Raw genomic sequence first — 19,354 nt, 5'->3', positions numbered from 1 at the left:
GGTTTGAGGGGCTTTAGCAGCAGTGTAAATTGGAGACAATAAAACAGTTTGTAAAATGAGCAGCCAGTATGATTTGATTGGCCAACAAAATCATTTTGAAATATATTTTAATCAGCTGTCAATACGTAAAGGTGGAGATTTTACACACTCATCAGGATTTATAAGGGTTTTTTTGGAGAAAAAAGGAAATATCAGACAACACCTGGCTTTTATTGCCACGATGGCAGCAATCCTATGGAACTAGAAGATACCAGAGCCCAATGGATCCACCACGAGCAGTTAGAAGACAACCTACCCCTTGAAGATGTTTGGGTTTGTCACTCCAGGGCCAAAAACATCCTGTGTTTATAGCAACCTTCTGCAGTTGATAGTAAGTTTGCATATCTTAATTTATTTTACAGAATAAATACAGCTTATAGAAAAATAAACTGAGGCTTTGTTAAAGTGCCTCCCCCAAGGAGACAAGTTAGAAGCTGAAGAAGCCAGGACATGAATCCGAGTCTTTAGACTCTTAATCTCCTAACCTTTCAACTGAGCTCTGCTACGTCTTGCCTGAGATCATTTATGAAACTGTTCACTGGAGTAATATGTGCACTCAGGTGAAGTAAACATCCTTTATTTGGAGCTTAAAGTACTAGCATTGGCCTCTTAGATGAAACGATTTGTTTTATGTGAAAAATACTAAATGGCCAAGAAACTAGGTATGGTTCTAAGCTCTGACCCATATGGATATTTCTAGAAAGTTTCTTGGAGTCATTTGTTTAGTTAGAAAAATAACCAGTTTTAAATTATCACCCCTCAAACAGAGCCTATTAGGTTTTCACCTGGTAGGATATACATCTTTTTCTCACTACCTACTTGACTTTCTCTAACTTATGACGTTTCACTTTGAGCTGTTTTTCAGGAGAATCAGAACCCTGAACAAGCTGAGTAGATAGTAAGTGAAGCTTCCTGTGCATAAGAGACATAAAATATGACATAAATAGTATTTTGGAATCCTCAAAAACTTCTGAGAATATTCTCAGCAAACATTATTGAATAGGAGGAAACTGTGTGTTGAACCATTTCCTTGTAGGTGGAATCTTTTCAGTGTCTGTCACTATCACTTTGGCAGGGATTACTTGGCATTAGTTGTGCTGTTACTTAATAGAATTTTTTCCTGATTAACCTCATGACTCAGAAATAACAGCTCAACAACAATTTCTCTATCCTTTTATTTATTTTAAGGCCAAGCTAAATGAGGACCCCCATAGCAAAATGGATATGAATAAACAATTTTGAGAGACTATAGGTAAATTGGCCAATAAGCAAAAGAAAAACATATTCAACCTTACTAAACAGAAATACAAATTTAAAATAAGTACTTTAAACAAAATAATAATGATGTATTATTAATTGCCTATTAAATAGGCAAAAAAATTTAAAATTATCGTGTCCATTGTGTCCAAAATCCTGGGAAACTGGAATAAGGATACATTACCATATACATTATGCACTGAAAATGTGGAAATAGTTTAAATTAGGATATAATTACATGTTTGGAATTTATCATTTGGAAATAATTAAGGGTAAACACAAATATTTATTTATAAAGATGGCAATAATCACATTTTGTTATACTATTAAAAAATTAAAACAATACTAGTAATAACTTGGAAGCAAATTAAATCACTAAGTATAGTGTATCAGATCAATTCTCTAACATCCATACACTTGAATTGTCATGCAGTCTATGATTTTGTAGAATATTTAATGATATAGAAGTACATCCCCAGTATAAGTTTTAAAAAACTTCTGAAAAATATATAAATATGATCCTATTTCTGTGTATACACAAACACCTAGATGTTAGAAATGTATTGAACCATATACTCCAAGATGTCAACCATGCTTACAGGGTGGCAGAAACATGGGTGATTTTTTTGTGCTTATTTATATTTTCAAAGTTTGTTTCAAAGAATATACATAAATTTTGTTATTGATAAAAATAGAATGGAGCATATTAAAAAACCAGCTGAATATTATTATTTCTTGACAAATAAATCCCATACAGATGACTTAATCCTACATTCTGTTGATTCAAAAGTACCAGGGATTATTCAAAGCCCAAGCTTCTATCACATCTTGCTTGAACCACTGCAACGGATGCCTAATTGGTCATGTCATTCCACAGCTTAAAACCCTTCAGTGGCTTTTCAGTGCAAATAAAATCCAAATTGTGTACACGACTTGGTCCCTTGTCTGACTCTTTCATCTTATCTCATACCACTCTCTTTCCCTCTAATCACAATCACACTGTTTCTCCAATAAACTAAAAATCTTTCTGCCTTCAGGACATTGCACCTGCTGTTCCTTCCTCCTGGAATGTTCTCCCCTTTCTCTCCCTATTCCAGACTTTTTGCATGACTGGCTCTTTCTCACTTTCTGCATCTCAGCTCACCTGTCACTTTCTGAATAAGGAGTAGCCATCTCCTGACAAAAACCCTCTGTGGCATCCACCTGTTTTCTAGTCTTTAGAGATCTTCTCACTGCATCCATTTTTCTTGCTTAGTTATTGTTCTTAAATACTGATTATTTCTATAATATTAGTTTCTTGCTCTCAAAGTGTAAACAAAGACCTGTTTTTACTATTACGTAAAATAATAGTACATAATAGACCTGCTCACTATTACGTCCCCAAGCAAAAGAAAGATTCTTTGTATGTTGAAGGTGCTTCATAAAGACAAGGAAAGTTTGCCTCCCAGAATACAAGGCTTCCTGTGAAGCTACCCAGCCTCAGAAAGAAAGAAAAAGATGGCTCCAGACGCCAGTAAGGACCTAAGAGCTGGAGTTGGGGATGTCTGCCCTTTGCTTGGGAGGCAGTATTATCAGTCATTCTCCCTCTCCTCAGCTTGTTTCTATTCTGTTATCTATTCTTTTTGCAATTCAGGCTCCTGACCCTCTACTTGTTCTCTATATTTTCCCTTCTTCAGAGCTTCTACTGACTCGTTTCTCATAATTTTGATTTGCCTTTAATACCTCACAGAGATTGTTATAAAGCAAAATCACCATCACAGCATTTTAATCCTTATTTCATGTAATTTCCAGTAGCTGTATTAACACCAGTATTAATGCCAATATTTTTAACAAAAAGTGAAATATGATTACTGTCAACTTCTACACCAACATAAATATAAGACATATATATAATTATAATTTTTCTAGGAGTCACATTAAAAAAGTAAAAAGAAGCACATTAACATATGAAATTAATACCAATACTGTATTTTTTAATACTGTATTTTATTTTAAAAAATACTCCAAAGTATTTTTTTCAACAGATAGTCAATATAAAGATCATGAGGTATATTTTTATTCTTTTTTTTCTATTAAGTTTTTGAAATCCAGCATGTACTTTACACTTATGGCAGACCTCAATTTGGACTAGCCACATTTCAAGTGTTCAATAGCCACTTACGGTTGGAGGCTACTGCATTGAGCAATATGGTTCTACGTTGTATATCAGACTCTGTTCTACCTGAGAGAAAATTAAGGTTATTTGGGCCTTTTGGTTAGAGTATCCCCGAGGCAGATGGTTGGGAAATATAGCCTTTGTTAAGATAGATAATAGTGTCCATGGTGCTGGAGGGATGGCAGTGATGAGACCCTAAGAAATGAACTTGGTCTTATGAGGAGGATAAAGGAACAGGGGGAAAAGAGGGACACACACACGTGAAGAAGGGAGATGGTGAGGCTCTAGGGAAGTAGCTAGAAATTGGGCCTCGGAGACCCTCCCCACCTTTTCCCTGTCCTCTTCTCTTCCAATCCCCTTGCCTCACCCTCCTACTATTTTCCTTAAGGTAACGGCTACCACTCTAAGCCAACCCTATCAGGGCCTGCAGAAGTAACAATGAACCCAAATTGGTCCTTCCTGGTATGAAAATGATTACCAAACATATGAGAAGATGATCACCTTAGAAAGAAGAATTGGAAACATCAATAAAATACTTGGGAAAGATTTTAAACAAGGGAGAAATACAGTTAGAACACTTTCAGAGTACCGCTTGGTTCCATCAGTCTCTTTGTGTAACTTCTAAAGTTTTAAATTATTCAGGTTTCAGATTTTTAAAAAATGGTAAAATAATGACATCATGGAAGAAAAAGACCAGTGTTTTGGTGTTCAAAAGTATCATAGTGCAGTCAACGTGGGCTCATAAAACTGATATTACCATGACAAATTACAGCCACCCTGGTCTCTTTCTTGTCTCAACTCTTATTCTCATTGCTTAAGGACAAATTCTCTCCAGGCTTTTTTCATTCAAGTTCCTTAGTGAGAAAATCTTATTTGCCCCACTTTTTGCATTTGGCCAAATCATCACTTGCTGGCTTGTTTCTGGATGGACAATTCTTGAGCCAGGTCATCTAGTGGTTCAACCAGCTGAGGCCAGGAGAGGCAATGTGAACCCCTGGGAACTGTGGACAGGTCAGGTAATAAACAATATTTTTTAGCATACTTGTGCATTGAGCAAGCTGGGTGACCAGCTGGCTAGCTGCTTGGTTTTCTTCAAGGAAGTACGGGGTAGTAGATGAGAGTGTGGACAAGGAAATCAGACTTCTGGGTTCAGTTATTGATTCCATCAAGAACAAGCTGAATGTACTCAGGTGCTTACTTAACCTCTCTGCAAATTTCTCATCTATCATGGAGATACTAATAGCATTGACCTCTTAGTTATTGTGAGGGTTAATGGAGATAACCTATGAAAGCTATTTGAATAGAGCCTGGAATATAGTAAGTGCCTTATAGTATTATTTTTTCTTCTCTCATTTATGCAGTGCTAAGCATACCTTTGGCACACTGTGCTTTTCTCTTGCTGATCTTCGCAAAAGCTATGAACAATGGGTATTATAATCCCCATCCCACCTATGAGGCTACCAGGGCTAATGAAGGTTAAGCAACCAGCTTAAAACCACACAATTCATAAATGGCAGGGATGGGAACTACAATGAAGGCTGAATGATTTCAAAAGTCCCAAGAGACCATAAAATATACAATACAAGAACTGAGTGACAAGAGTCAGCATACTTAGGGGCATTTCATTTCAATGTGTAGTTGATTATTCCAGAATGCCTCAGGATCTTACTGGTTTCCAAAAGGTCTCAATCCTCACCCTGTGTCCTATTCATTTACATGCTTATGTTGCCAAAATGCAAGACCTACCACTGAGAGTCCCTGCTCTGTACATTTGGGTCCCACTGCCGTCAAGTCATCACTGATATGTTGAAAAGGTGTGTTCCAGTTTGCTTTTCAGAGGATGAACTGATGCCTCTTTGGGCCAAGATCAGGCTCACTGTTCGAATAATGTGACTGTAGAACCCAATTTAAAGGACCAGGCTCTGGCCTCAGGGATTATAGTGATGGAACAGCCGACAGCCTCCGAACCACTCTCTGCCTGCATTGTAGTCTTGAAATGGTTTGCATGACGGTACAGACTGACCAGAAACCTCTTGGATTTGCAAAACATTTTCTGTCATGCTTTGCCTTTTTAAAAAGAGGTCCAAGCTTTGAACGGTTCCTCCAAAGATAGACTTTGCCTTTGGAGCTTTGGGGAAAAAGGCGCACACACACACACACACCTGTGTAGAAAATCATGAATGTATCACATTAAGGGTAGAGCCATTATAAATGTTGGTGCAGTTAAATTCTGAAAATCAGGACTTGGAAAGGGAATGCCTCCTTTGCTGATTACACTGTAACTGGTGCAGCTATAATAGGCTCTAGACACTACTAGAATAGCAGATATCTGTGTGTGACTACAGAGGAATATATAAGAAAGAAAAAGACAGATGGTGTACTTAGGTGCACTTAAGTCTGATTGCATGAGTTGATAATGAATGTTTAAATATGGCACTCCAGTAAAATCAGATACCTGTAGACAATACTGGAATAACTACAGACTTGCTAGAGGGAAAAAATGAAGTTGTGGATTCTAATTTTTGTTTTTGTCATTACTATGATTGTCTATTTACTTGTATGGGGATTTTCATAATTTTCTCAGAGCCTAATCATAAAACAAAAAACAATCAGTAGCATAGAAAATAGATTCTTAGAAATGAGAGGAAACTTAAAGATTGTTTCAGAGCTGTGAAAGCTCATGTTCAGATAGGTGAGATGACAAAGGTCAGACAATTCTTAGTGACAGATTGAGGATTAAAAGTCATGTCACATATCTCCTTGCCTAGTCATCATGCCACTACAAAGGACCATGCTTTCTCTCCAAGGAGATTATATTAAAACATTATAAATCAAGCAAGAATCATAAATAAAATACAAGCAACATTATTCAATAAGAGATAGTCTTCCACCCCAATGAACAACTTTGGTTTACATATTTCGTTGCCCTCAAACCAGATTAAGTACAATTTTTTAAAAAACTTAATGCAAGTTTGGCTTTAATACTGGCAAGTATGCACTCAATTTTCTAAAGGGGCCCCATTTTTAACACCGTGCCTGCATATGCTGTCCAAACAGCTCTCCAGTTAGACCATTAAAAGTCCAAAGAGTAAAAACTCAAAAATCTTGCTTAGATCTGATGCCAAAAGATGACTGTGGCAGCAGGCGATTCTAGAGAAAGGTCCTGGCTTCGCATGTACATAGGGATGGCGAGTGAACTGACGGAAGTAATCCTGACCTTCAGTTCATGCTCCACACAGAAAGTAGACATCGATCAGAAGCTGTAAATAAATTGGACCTGGCATCTTAAGTGCCTTAAATGTTTGAAGTTAAACCTTAAATCGCATCCTTATTCTTAAAGAAAGTGGGTGAGCCTCCCATCAAAGAGACTGGTGGCATAATCAAGATGAGTAATGCTGCCGAATTCTGAAAGGACTTCACAATCTGAGTTGGAAAGACAGTCCCTGGTGCAGGAAGCACTAAAAGTCCACATGTCACTTATCGTGAGCAGGAATCTAGGTGGTGAAAGATGCACATACTTGAAAATCAGACAGTGCTGACAGATACTGGAAACTCTTTGCATGTTGGCGGAAATGCTTTCCAATCACCATCTCAGAAACAGGTCCACATCAAGCTGTTACAGATTTTGCTAGAACACAGATGATTTTGAAAATAACTCTTCAAAAGGAGAGACCACTTCATATACAACTTTAAATTACTTCGTAACTCTTAATTTATACATTCTATAGTTGTATAAGTACAACTATAAAATTCCTTATAATTCTCACATGAATAGATACATTTAGTAAGCAAATATGATACAAATGCCACATGTCTAGCTTCCAAAGAATTTGCTTTTTGCAACCCATCAAAATGGCAAAAGGACCATTCATTAAAATTTGCAAGGGTGAGGTAAACACTGTAAAACTTGTACACTTTCCTAACAGAGGAAACGATGCTATCAGCGAAATAGAAATTTTGAAAAATTCTGGAAGCTAGAAAGCATGTGGAATCAAATTGTCATAGAAATTAGAACAGAGAAAATCATAACTATGGAGGTAAAAGCAGTTCTTGCCCATTTGGATCAGGAGAAAACTTAGAAGGTGCAGAAAAAACATGAGCAGTCAGTAAGGTGATGATGTGGGGAGGAATTAAGGCTCAACTATGGAAGAGTTGGTCCAGTTATGCTTCCTCTAGAGTATAACATTGGTCCCTTTTAGCACATGACTCTTAGCTGAAAGTAAGAGGTATTCCTGATGAGGGCTACCCTGATGAGGGTAAGCCAGTCAGAGGATGCTATGATTTCAGACCTTCATAGTAGATCTGAAAGAATAAAAGTAATAATAATAATAATGGAAAAAGGAAAGGCGGCTCCACCCACTATTCAAAGTATGAAAGTCATTGACAAGTTTCTCGTCCAGAGTAAAGGCATCTTTTCTCTGGTAATTAAGGAGGAGGGGGCAAACTTCATACCTGTTCTGATTGATTCACTAGCTGTAAGGGAAGTCAGCTTGTCCATAAGCCCACTCCAATCAGTCCAGCGGTCAGCCAGTCCTGTCACTAAGGGGACAGAATAAAAGAAGGAAATCACAAACAAATTCACTTTAAATAAGAAAGTTGACATAAGCTACAGAGAAAAATTTTAACAAATAGAATTTTAAAATTGAGATGAAATGGCCGATTTTCCTGGAAAAATATAAATGACCCAATTGATTCAAATGGACGGAAATAATCTTAACAGACTGAAAATCATAGAAAAAATTTGAAAAATAGTCAAGATCTCATGGTAACCCTCTACCCACACCAAGGGCAATAAACCAAGACAGTTTTACATGAGAGAGTCATCAATGTATTATGAGCAAATAAATCCTTTATTTATGTAACAAATGATCCCAGATCTTAGGATAAAATGCAGAGCTTCTCAACTCATTCTATAAAGCTACCATAATCCTTACAGCAATTCTAGAAAAATATAGATTTTAAAAGAGGTGAAAGAAAACTACTGTCCAATCACAGTTACATATAAATATAAACATACAGAAAATATATAAATATATAAAAATTCTAGATTGAAATTTAGCAAACTAGATCCAGTAACTTATTAAAAGAATATTTCATGATTCAGTATTAGGTAAATAAAGGGTTACTTTAACAAAAGAAATGTCCGTTATATGTTAAGTTATAAACAGTTTATCCTAGTACAGTGTATAAATATTATTTTGTATGTTTGCCGTGAAGTAAAGAAGTTTAAAACACCTTATGTTAACCTGAAATGCTTGTTATGTAATCATATATACAGGGTAATTTCATTTATGTTAAAAAAAATGTTTGTTTGGCATGTGAATGTGTGTGTATATGTGGGTGTTTTTGTGTTTAAAAATAGACAAGAAAATATCTGAAAGGATAAACACCAGTATGGTAACAGTGGTTACTCTGAGGAGGATCATTCTATTTTTGCTAAATGTTATATCTCTTGCACATAGCATAGTCGTTGTCACATAGAAGATTCTCTATTTGCTAAATGAATGAATTAAATACATTAAGTTGAGGGTGAAATACAACTTTCACGTTTTACTAGAGATATCTACATTGCTTAAATATTTTAAAATAAACATCTATTTAATTGTATTAAAATGATTTCTTAAAGCCATATATGTTCACACACACACACACACACACACACACACACAAATGTATAAGCATATATTATTTCCTAACGGTCATTCATTACTAAATATTTGTTGGGAAAGTAGTATGTGCCAGGCACTGCCTTAGATGCTTGATATTGACCAGTGAACAAAACCAGAAAAATAGATTTCAGATACAATCCTTTATTGATGGATTTATTATTTATAATTATGATTACTTAATCATTTATTAATCCATTAAACTGATTGGTCACTTTATCTCAAATATTCTGTTAGGAGGAATCTATTGAATCTTACAAAAATAAAAGTTCTTTTAATTATATTAAATATATTTTCCTGTATGTATATGAGGGAAATTCACAGAAATTAGCTAGGAAATTGAGTTTTCACACTCATTGTTCCTTCTTCATTATTGGTCAGGATTCACCAGCATATATTTTAGGACCTTCTGTTAAAAAACAACATGAGTCCATTCTGAGAGAAGGATGGTAAACTGCTTATTACCTATTTAAATTAGAAAAAATGCAAACCTTTTTAACAAAGGGGAAATGAATCAAAGAACACTGAGTCTGAAATCAGATTGACCTGATTGTAAATGCTGTATTGTATGTGAGCATACTCCTGGGGGGGTGGAATTTAACACTCTGATAGGGGTACAGGGGGCTGTGCTAACATCTGCTAGGAGGGCTCTTAGGAGCTTGGAGACAGTTATGATGCACATTAGATGAAGTGGAAATACTGTAACTCATGCCACACCATGGAAGAGGAGCTCCGAAAGCTCCAAGAAGTAGGCATGTGAGCGTGGGTGTAAACCTGAACACCTCACTGGGTGGTTATGTTCCGTGGGGGAGCCCAGAGAACATTTTGTTTGCCAGATTAATAAAGAGTTCACTGGTTAAAAGGGTGTCAGCATCACTGAGAAACTCAGTGATGGTTTTCCTCTGAGATGATATCATCCCTTGACATTGGGAGATGTTACACAATTAGCTCCTTATAGCACTGGAAATGATAGGGTTTCAAATAAAAGAGGCTAGGTGGCAGTGCTTAATTCTCAGAAGGCAAGGGGGTGTAACTATCATAATGAACAACAGGGCTGGAGTGGCATCCAGGAAGTCCTGACCTGTAGGGATCTATGAAGGTTGTGTCCAGAATAATAACTAAAAGCATACTGCACAGTCTTTACTAACAAAAAAATACCAAGTCTGAATGATCAGGATACTGAGAATAGCTACCCAATGAAAGTCATGATCTCATGTTCAGCTTCTAAATAGAAGCCAATTTTCAAATCTGGAATCCATTGACTGAAAGAGAGGCCAGATCTTCAGATGAAAAGATCCTAGAAAACCAGGTCAAATATAGAGTAATATTTCCGCAATAGTTCCCAAAGGGGCCTTCAGACATTTACAACAGGGAAAGAAGAATATCCAAATATTTCAAGAAGGGAGGATTCAAGTTAATATCCAGGTTTCATGACTCCTCTGGTAAAGTGGAAGTATATGGCAAAGTAATAAATGATGTTCTGGCCCAGGTCTGGCTCACAGTGTGTCCAGTGGGTCCAAGGACCCACCCAGTGGTTGTTTCCCAGTCTCTGAATAAATAATTGACATAGATATACTCATTTTGATTCCTTTATTGTGGAATAAGAGCCACAGTAGTTAGGAAGGCTAAGTGAAACCTCTGAAACTGAAACTCTCTCTCTTGTTAAGACAGCTAGAAAAAAAAAAAAAAAATCAGGAAAATGACAGAAATTAATGCTACCTAAAAAACTAAAGAATATAGGGTAGTGCATCCTATCATATCTCCATTTGATTCACCAGTCTCTACCTTATAAAAGTCAGATGAATTCTGAAAGATAATAGTAGGTTACTGCCAACTCAATTGAGTAGTATCTCAATTGCAGATATAGTGCCAGATGTAGTATATTTGCTAGAACAGATAAAAATAGCCTCAAGTACATGGTATTCAGCTATTGATCTGGTGAATAATTTTTTCCCATCCCTATCAAAAGGGTGGAACAAAAGAAGTTTACCTTCAAATAAAAAAAACCCAAAACAGTATGCATTTATAGTCGTGCCCCAGAGCTATGTGAAAATTCTCCCATGTTCTGTCAAAATATAGCCTGAGGAAAGCTGGACTCTCTTAACATACATCAGAGCATCCCACTGGTCCAATCTATAATGACATCATGCTAACTGGCATGAATGAGCAAGATGTGGCAAGTAGATGAGAAGCCTCAGTAAGACACGTGCCCTCGAGAAAATAGGAGATAACATGATGAAGATACATCAGTGAAAATTTTAGGATTCCAGTGGTTTGGGACATGCTGTGACATACCTTCCAAACTAAAGGACAGACGATTGTATTTTCTATCTCACTTGGTGATGAAGAAGCACAATATCTCATAGAAGTTTTCAGGTTCTGGAGAAAGCCAATACCACACTTGGAAATATTGCTCTAATCCATACCCTGAATGACCCAAAAGTCAGACATATTTGATGGGGCCCAGAGGAGAAAATGGCTCTGTGGAAGTTTATGGCTCCATGCAAGTGGCCCTGCTGCTTGGATTGCATGATCTGGATGACTCTATGGAATGAAGCGTATTAATGTTTGTGAAAGACACTGTGTGGAGTTTATGGCAAAATTCGGGGATAAGGATTTGGCTCATTCCACCCAATAAAACACACAGACCAGCTGAAGTTGCTAGCCAAAACAGAAAAATTTAGAACAGGTGGTAGAGGAAAGAAATGATGATGTACTTTAGAGTCACTTAATAGCTTTTTAAAAAATATTTTAAATAAGTTAGAATCTTTCTGAATTTTAGTTTACTGACTGGAGATTGTATTTGCATTAATTTTGAAACACAGTGCTAGTGGAAAGAATATAATTTGGGGTAATTAAAGTCAGACAGAATCCTGCGTCCATGAGTATCCAAGTTAATCTCCACACTGTGCTGTGTACCCACTATATAGCACAAACTATCACAGTATTTTATTGAAGCTTCCATAAGTGACTGGACATAGATATGATGATCTCAAAGGAGCAAATGTGGCGTCCAAAGATTTAGGAAGTAACTAGACAAATTCACAGAGCTGATACCATTTGAATGGTTGATTCTTTTGTTCATTTAGTTGTTCATCTTCCTTTCCTGCTGAGAATCCATTCTTGATGACTGGAGAATAAATTGTAGTCATCAATTCCCCATGTATATATTTGGATTTGTATATTTCAAGCTCCACTAGTGCTTTCAAAATCACAGAAAAATAATTGCTTTATATTTATCTGTTTATTAACCACATAGGCTTTTTATTAAGCATAGGCTCTGCTTCCTGATTTGTTTAGTTCTTGGTAATTATGTTATGGTGGTTACTTTCAACAACAATAACAGGAGCAATAACAATAATAATAAAACTAAATGTGTTGAGAGCATCTTGTGTACAAGGGACTGTTCTAAGGAATTTTCATGTATAATTCATTTAATCCTCAAAATAGCTATCAGAAGGAGGGACAAATATCATGAAGGAGGGACAAATATCATACCTATTTAATATCTGGGAAAATAATTGAAAACAGAGCTTAAAAAACCCTATTTAAATTCATACATCTAGAAAGTGGTAGAAATGAGTTTTGAACTCATAAAGCTCCAACTGCTTTGGACATACAATCACCTGCCATACTGCAGAAATGGCTGCCAAACTGTATAAAACCTAAATCTATGGAGCTCTGAATGATTCTCAGTTCTCTTCAAGTGGCTGTATAAGGGTTACAAACTACGGAAAGACAAGGATTTGAAGTGTTGTATACGATGATTGCAAAATAGCTTTCTACTTCACAATAAAATTAGAATTCACTTTTCCTGCTTTTCAAATGGTATTGCTAACTTAGAGTGGGAACGAGCATTATGCAGAAAAAAGGTCTAAGAAATTTGTGTCTTAATCCCAGTCTTACCATCAATAGCTTTGGAACCACAAGTCATTAAACCTTCTGTGACCAAGTTTTCTCATGTGTAAATAACTGTCAATAATACTACTTCTCAGGACTGTTTTAATAACAGGGAAAGAAGAATAATTAAATTATAATTAAATAGGACTGTTTTAACAATTAAATGGGTCAATGTTTGTAAAGCACTTAGCAGAGTGTTCTCACCTCTTATAACAAGCAAACAAACAAACAAACAGCAACAACAATAAAAAAATGAGTGATTTCTAGGGTTGGAATAACTGATCTCATGTCTTTTGAGTGATATAAAGCCAACTTCACATGACTAAAGGGATTTCTATTCCCAGTAGTGTTTTAAACATCTCTGGGGCAGTTGTAGTAGTCAGAAATATGCATAAGTACATATTTAAATGTGAGAGGAATGCCACTGTCTACTTTTTATACTCCTATGGGGTTTCCCAGAATAGCTCTTTCCCTTTTAATTCTATGGAGAATTAAACACCTGACTTTTTAAAAAAATTTATTTCTTCTTCTGATACCAACACTATGGTTTTCCTTTGGAGAAACACCAGTTAGCCCCTTTCAGCATATGCAATTGTTGGGAGAGAGGGCTAATCTTGCTCTTAACTCCAAGGGGGACACTTTGAGTGAGGCAGTAGAAGTGACCCATGTCTGACCAATCAGAGAATCATATTCCTCTGGCCAGGTGATTGGTCTGGAGATGGACTTATGAAACAAGCCAGATCAATCTGAGTCAATATGACTCATTCTGGATTTCTTTTAAAACTATTGGGAAAGAAACACATTTTTTCTACTGACATGGCTGAGAGGATAGGATAGAAATATAACCTTGGAGTTGCTGGCAGCTATCTTGCCATCATGAATGAAGACTCTGCCTGACAGTGGAACAAATACAGAGGAAAGCATAGTTCAGAGATGGATAAAGATTGAGTCCTGAGGATACCACTGATCTCCTGTGGATCCATCTGTACCTGAAGCCAGAATATGATCAAAATTTTCAGTTACCAAGGCCAACAAATTATCATTTTCCCCTAAACTAGGAAAACTGGTGCTATATCATTTGTCACTAAACAATACAAAGGTAGTTACTCTTTTGACTTCCAAGTGTTGAAACTGCCAAATGCATTTGAAATGCTCAGCACTATTGGCAACAAATATTCCAAGCCTTTTAGATATGCTCTCCGTGCCTGTTTTAGTTGAGTGCTTGCTCTCAAAATCTAACCAGTGAACTGCATTGCCCAACTTCTGGTCTTGCCACTCTGCCTTTCCCTTAAGAATCTGAATATAGCATTTGAGCTCTTTATAACAGAATGGCAAGATTGTTTTGCATAAACACACATGACTTCTTCCAACTCATTCCCAAATGAGTCCTCTCCATCAGTGCATAGAGATGCCCATGGCATATGGCTCCAACTACACTATTACATTTGCTCCCTACAGAGATTCTCTGGGTCAGCTCCAGGAGACAGTAATTACTCCTTGCATGGAAGTAGCTATTTATCACTCAGGGGCTTTTGTAATTGATGTTTCTTACACCAGTGCTTCTTTCTTTTTCGAGGTGCCTCAGAGAACTGCAGACTAACTTTTTTAGGTAACATTTGTTTTTTCTTGCATACTTAATTTTTTTAAGCAAATACTATCTTATGATGAATTTGGTCCATTATTGCAAAGACCCTGAATTCACATCAGACTCATTGCCTTGATAATGATAGATAAACTCTTGTCAAGAGTCACTGGGCATTTGGGGAAAGGAAACCATATTTATTTATTTACAATTATGACATTATCTCCTGAAATTGCAAAGTAGCTCTTTAATACAGACATCAAAAAATCCATATTATAGGCAAAGCACTTACTTTGTTGGGATTTGAAGACTCATCTTTTTATTTTTTAGGCAAAGTACCATGTTGCCTCAAAATATTGACACAAGGAAATGTCATCTGTTCCCACCTCTTTAGAATACTGTATTTAACATTCCACAGACTTGAGGCTCATAATAACTGTGCAAGCTGAAATTACCAGGGAAGCTTCTTAGTTGGCCTAGTGTGAGTATAGAAGAGGAGATTTTAAGCATGTGTCCATCTGATAGAAGATCTTATTTGAGGAACATTATAGCTAAATTGGAGAGAGCACAGGGCAACAAAATGATAAATGGAATGGAAAGGATTATGGAACATATGAGAAGAGATTAAGAAAAATGGGGTCGTTTAGTCTTGAAAGAAGATGAGTCTGAGGTGAATTGATTGAGGAATTTGAACTAGCTAAGGGCCACACTGCAATTAAATTTGATCCATTTGAAGGTGTATCTTCAAGCAGAAATGTATGAAAGGTGAATTAAAGAGCTCTTATTTTACAGAAAGTGTAGTGATAAGCAAAGAAAAGATTTGTAAGTACTAAGCTAAAATAAAATTGTTACCATACTTAAGAAAATATTTGTACTGATTAATTGAAGACACACAAAAGCAAGGTAGAAATACAATGGGAATAAGCATCTAAGTTCTTGGCATGGTTTTTAAAGGAAACACTTATGTTTATTATTTTCTATTTGTATTTTATTGAAATCAAGATATTTGGGTTAAATTCTAACTTGTTAACATGCTATCTAATTGATTCTGCACTTTGGTTTCTTTATTTGTTAAAGAGGTGGCAGAGGTAATATTTATACTATTTTATTGGATATTAAACAACTAAATAAAATTTGCAAATCTATTTAGACTATAAAATATGTATTATATATGTCTATGTTATACTTATCAAAGCCTTCTTACCAATGTAAACGTAGCTAAGTACTGTTTTGAGAAGGAATATATGTTGCAGAAAACCCTTTGTAAAGAATTCAAATAATTTACTTGTCCTATCTATTTAGTTTCAAGGCAACCTGAGGCCGCAATCAAAAATACATAAAATAAACAAAAATATTTAAATTAGGTGTAGTAGGAAAAAAAGTCAGGAAAATAAAATGTAGTGAGGGATAAAGCTAAATCATATATTTCATATGGATAGACTACAAACTTTCCTCTATGTCCTCTATGTTTCCTCTCAACCAAATGGAAAAAACCAAACCAAACCCTGAGAGTTACACAACATAGAAAATTCAGAATAAAGACCAATCAATACGGCAAAAAAAACACTATTCTTGGCATTATGGCCAAAAGAGTATGTTTTCTGAGTGCTCTCCTAGAGAGAACACTACCGTCATAATAAACAAGTTCCTCAATAATATGTCAAATAGTACACACCATAATACTTTTATAGGACTATTTATTTTAGGGTTCAACAGGGTAAACTGTTGGTATAAAATCAAAGCATAATTCATTAAATGTAGTTCCAATAAGTACTGTGTAAATTATTCAGAGTACCCAGTTTTTTTGAACTCATATATAATAAATTCTGTTAATCTCTTAATTCTGTTTCTATCAATTTACATCTAATACCTAGCATTTGCCAACATTAAGTTAAGTCTTTGCTATATACAGAAATAAAACATGGTCCCTTAGTCAATTCTGCTTCTGGATTTAATGGAATAGCTGATATTAGGCTGAACCTCTCACCAGAACCAACTATAAAATCTGGATAAAGTACAAAGGAAAAAACAGTTATTTGAAGATATAGAGAACAACCAAGGCAATCAGGATTTGAGAGACAATATTTCAAGAAGATATTTTTAAGAGGCCGAAAAGCTAAATAAAATATTAAGCAGTTTTGTAATGACTGGGAGATAAAATTGAAATTCAGGGTAGTGAAGTGAAGCCTAGGTAAACAGACCAAATTTTCTTGAGAGCCTGGAAGGGCCACTGATCTTGACTGATTAAGGTGATATGATCATATTCTAGCTACTGGCCAGACGAAAAATAAATCCTCTGAAAGATAACATCACCAGACCCTTTAAAATTGTTTTATGACATTTATTTAATTGAATGCTAGATATTGTAAAATATTGACCAAAAACAGGAGAAGGAGAAGAAACACAGAAAATTAAAAAATAAAAAATAAAAACCTTGGGTGAAACATTTATTAGAGTCATCCAACAGACACTTTAAGATAACTAAGATTAATGTGTTAAAAATGTAAAGAAGGATAACATTGAAATTGAACTTAAATATATGAGAAAAATCAAATGGAAATTCTAGTTATAAAAAAGAAAATAGCAGCTTTTAAGAGATCAATGGCTTCTTTTAATAGAAGATTAAATACAATAGAAGATAAGAGCAGAGAATTGGAAGATAAAACAGTAGGAAATATCCATTTTGAGACATAGAGAAAAAAATGTAAAATATAAAAAGGAGCATACCAGACATCTAGAATACAGCAAAGATGTATAACATACTTGTAAATTGAGTCTCAGAGTAGGGAAAAAAAGAGAGAATGGGGCAAAAACATTTTTAACAGATACAAAAAAAGAAGAAAAACATTTTTCAAAACCAACATGAGACATTAAGCCACAGGTTTGAAGAGCTCCGAGAAACCAAAGCAGGATAAAAAAATATAAAATAAAGCTATGTCTAAGCACATCATAGTAAAATTGTCAAAAAACAAGGACAAACAGAAAACCTAAAAGCCAGAGACCAAAAGACATATTGATTTCAAAGGAGGAGTTATAGAGAAAAGATGAAACCAGAAGATAATGGAATGACTTTTAAACTGCTGAAATAAAATAATTGTAAACCTAGAATCCAATTGCCACCAAGAACATGCCTCTAAGACCCAGCTCCACTCAATGACCAGCAACCTCCAGTGACAGACACCCCACGCCAAACAACTAGCAAGACAGGAACACAGCCCCACCCATTAGCAGAGAGGCTGCCTGAAATCATACTAAGTTCACAGACACCCCAAAACACACCACCGGACGCAGTCCTGCCCACCAGAAAGACAAGATCCAGCCTCATCCACCAAAACACAGGCACCAGTTCCCTCCACCAGGAAGCCTACACAACCCACTGAACCAAACTTACCCACTGGGGGCAGACACCAAAAACAACGGGAACTACGAACAAGTAGCCTGAGAAAAGAAGACCTCAAACACAGTATGTTAAGCAAAATGAGAAGACAGAGAAATATGCAGCAGATGAAGGAGCAAGGTAAAAACTCACCAGACCAAACAAATGAAGAGGAAATAGGTGGTCTATCTGAAAAAAGAATTCAGAGTAATGATAGTAAGATCATCCAAAATCTTGGAAATACAATGGAGAAAATACAAGAAAAGTTTAACAAGGACCTAGAAGAACTAAAACGCAAACAAACAATGATGAACAACACAATAAGTGAAAATAAAAATTCTCTAGAAGGAATAAATAGCAGAATAACTGAAGCAGAAGAACGGATAAGTGACCTGGAAGATAAAATAGTGGAAATAACTACCACAGAGCAGAGTAAAGAAAAAAGAATAAAAAGAGTTGAGGACAGTCTCAGAGACTTCTGGGACAACATTAAATGCACCACCATTTGAATTATAAGGGTCCCAGAAGAAGATGAGAAAAACAAAGGGACTGAGAAAATATTCGAAGAGATTATAGTTGAAAACTTCCTTATATGGGAAGGGAAATAGTCAATCAATTCCAGGAAGCACAGAGAGTCCCATACAGGATAAACCCAAGGAGAAACACACCAAGACACATATTAATCAAACTATCAAAAATTAAATACAAAGAAAAAATATTAAAAACAGCAAGGGAAAGGGAACAATAACATACAAAGGAATCTCCATAAAGTTAACAGTTGATCTTTCAGGAGAAACTCTGCAAGCCAGAAGGGAGTGGCAGGACATATTTAAAGCGATGAAAGGGAAAAACCTACAACCAAGATTACTCTACCCAGCAAGGATCTCATTCAGATTTGACAGAGAAATTAAAAACTTTACAGACAAGCAAAAGCTAAGAGAATTCAGCACCATGAAACCAGCTTTACAACAAATGCTAAAGGAACTTCTCTAGGCAGGATACACAAGAGAAGGAAAAGACCTACAATAACAAACCCAAGACAATTAAGAAAAGGGTAGTAAGAACATACATATCAATAATTACCTTAAATGTAAATGGATTAAATGCTCCAACCAAAAGACATCGACTGGCTGAATGGAAACAAAAACAAGACCCATATATATGCTGTCTACAAGAGACCCACTTCAGACCTAGGGACACATACAGACTGAAAGTGAGCGAATGGAAAAAGATATTTCATGCAAATGGAAATCAAAAGAAAGCTGGAGTAGCAATTCTTGTATCAGACAAAATAGACATTAAAATAAAGACTATTATAAGGGACAAAGAAGGACACTACATAATGATCAAGGGATCAATCCAAGAAGAAAATATAACAA

The sequence above is a fragment of the Eubalaena glacialis genome, chromosome 5, assembly GCF_028564815.1.
Source record: "Eubalaena glacialis isolate mEubGla1 chromosome 5, mEubGla1.1.hap2.+ XY, whole genome shotgun sequence".
In the NCBI taxonomy this organism is placed as follows: Eukaryota; Metazoa; Chordata; class Mammalia; order Artiodactyla; family Balaenidae; genus Eubalaena; species Eubalaena glacialis.
The sequence above is the reverse complement of the archived record's forward strand: the minus strand, read 5'-3'. Positions refer to the sequence as shown.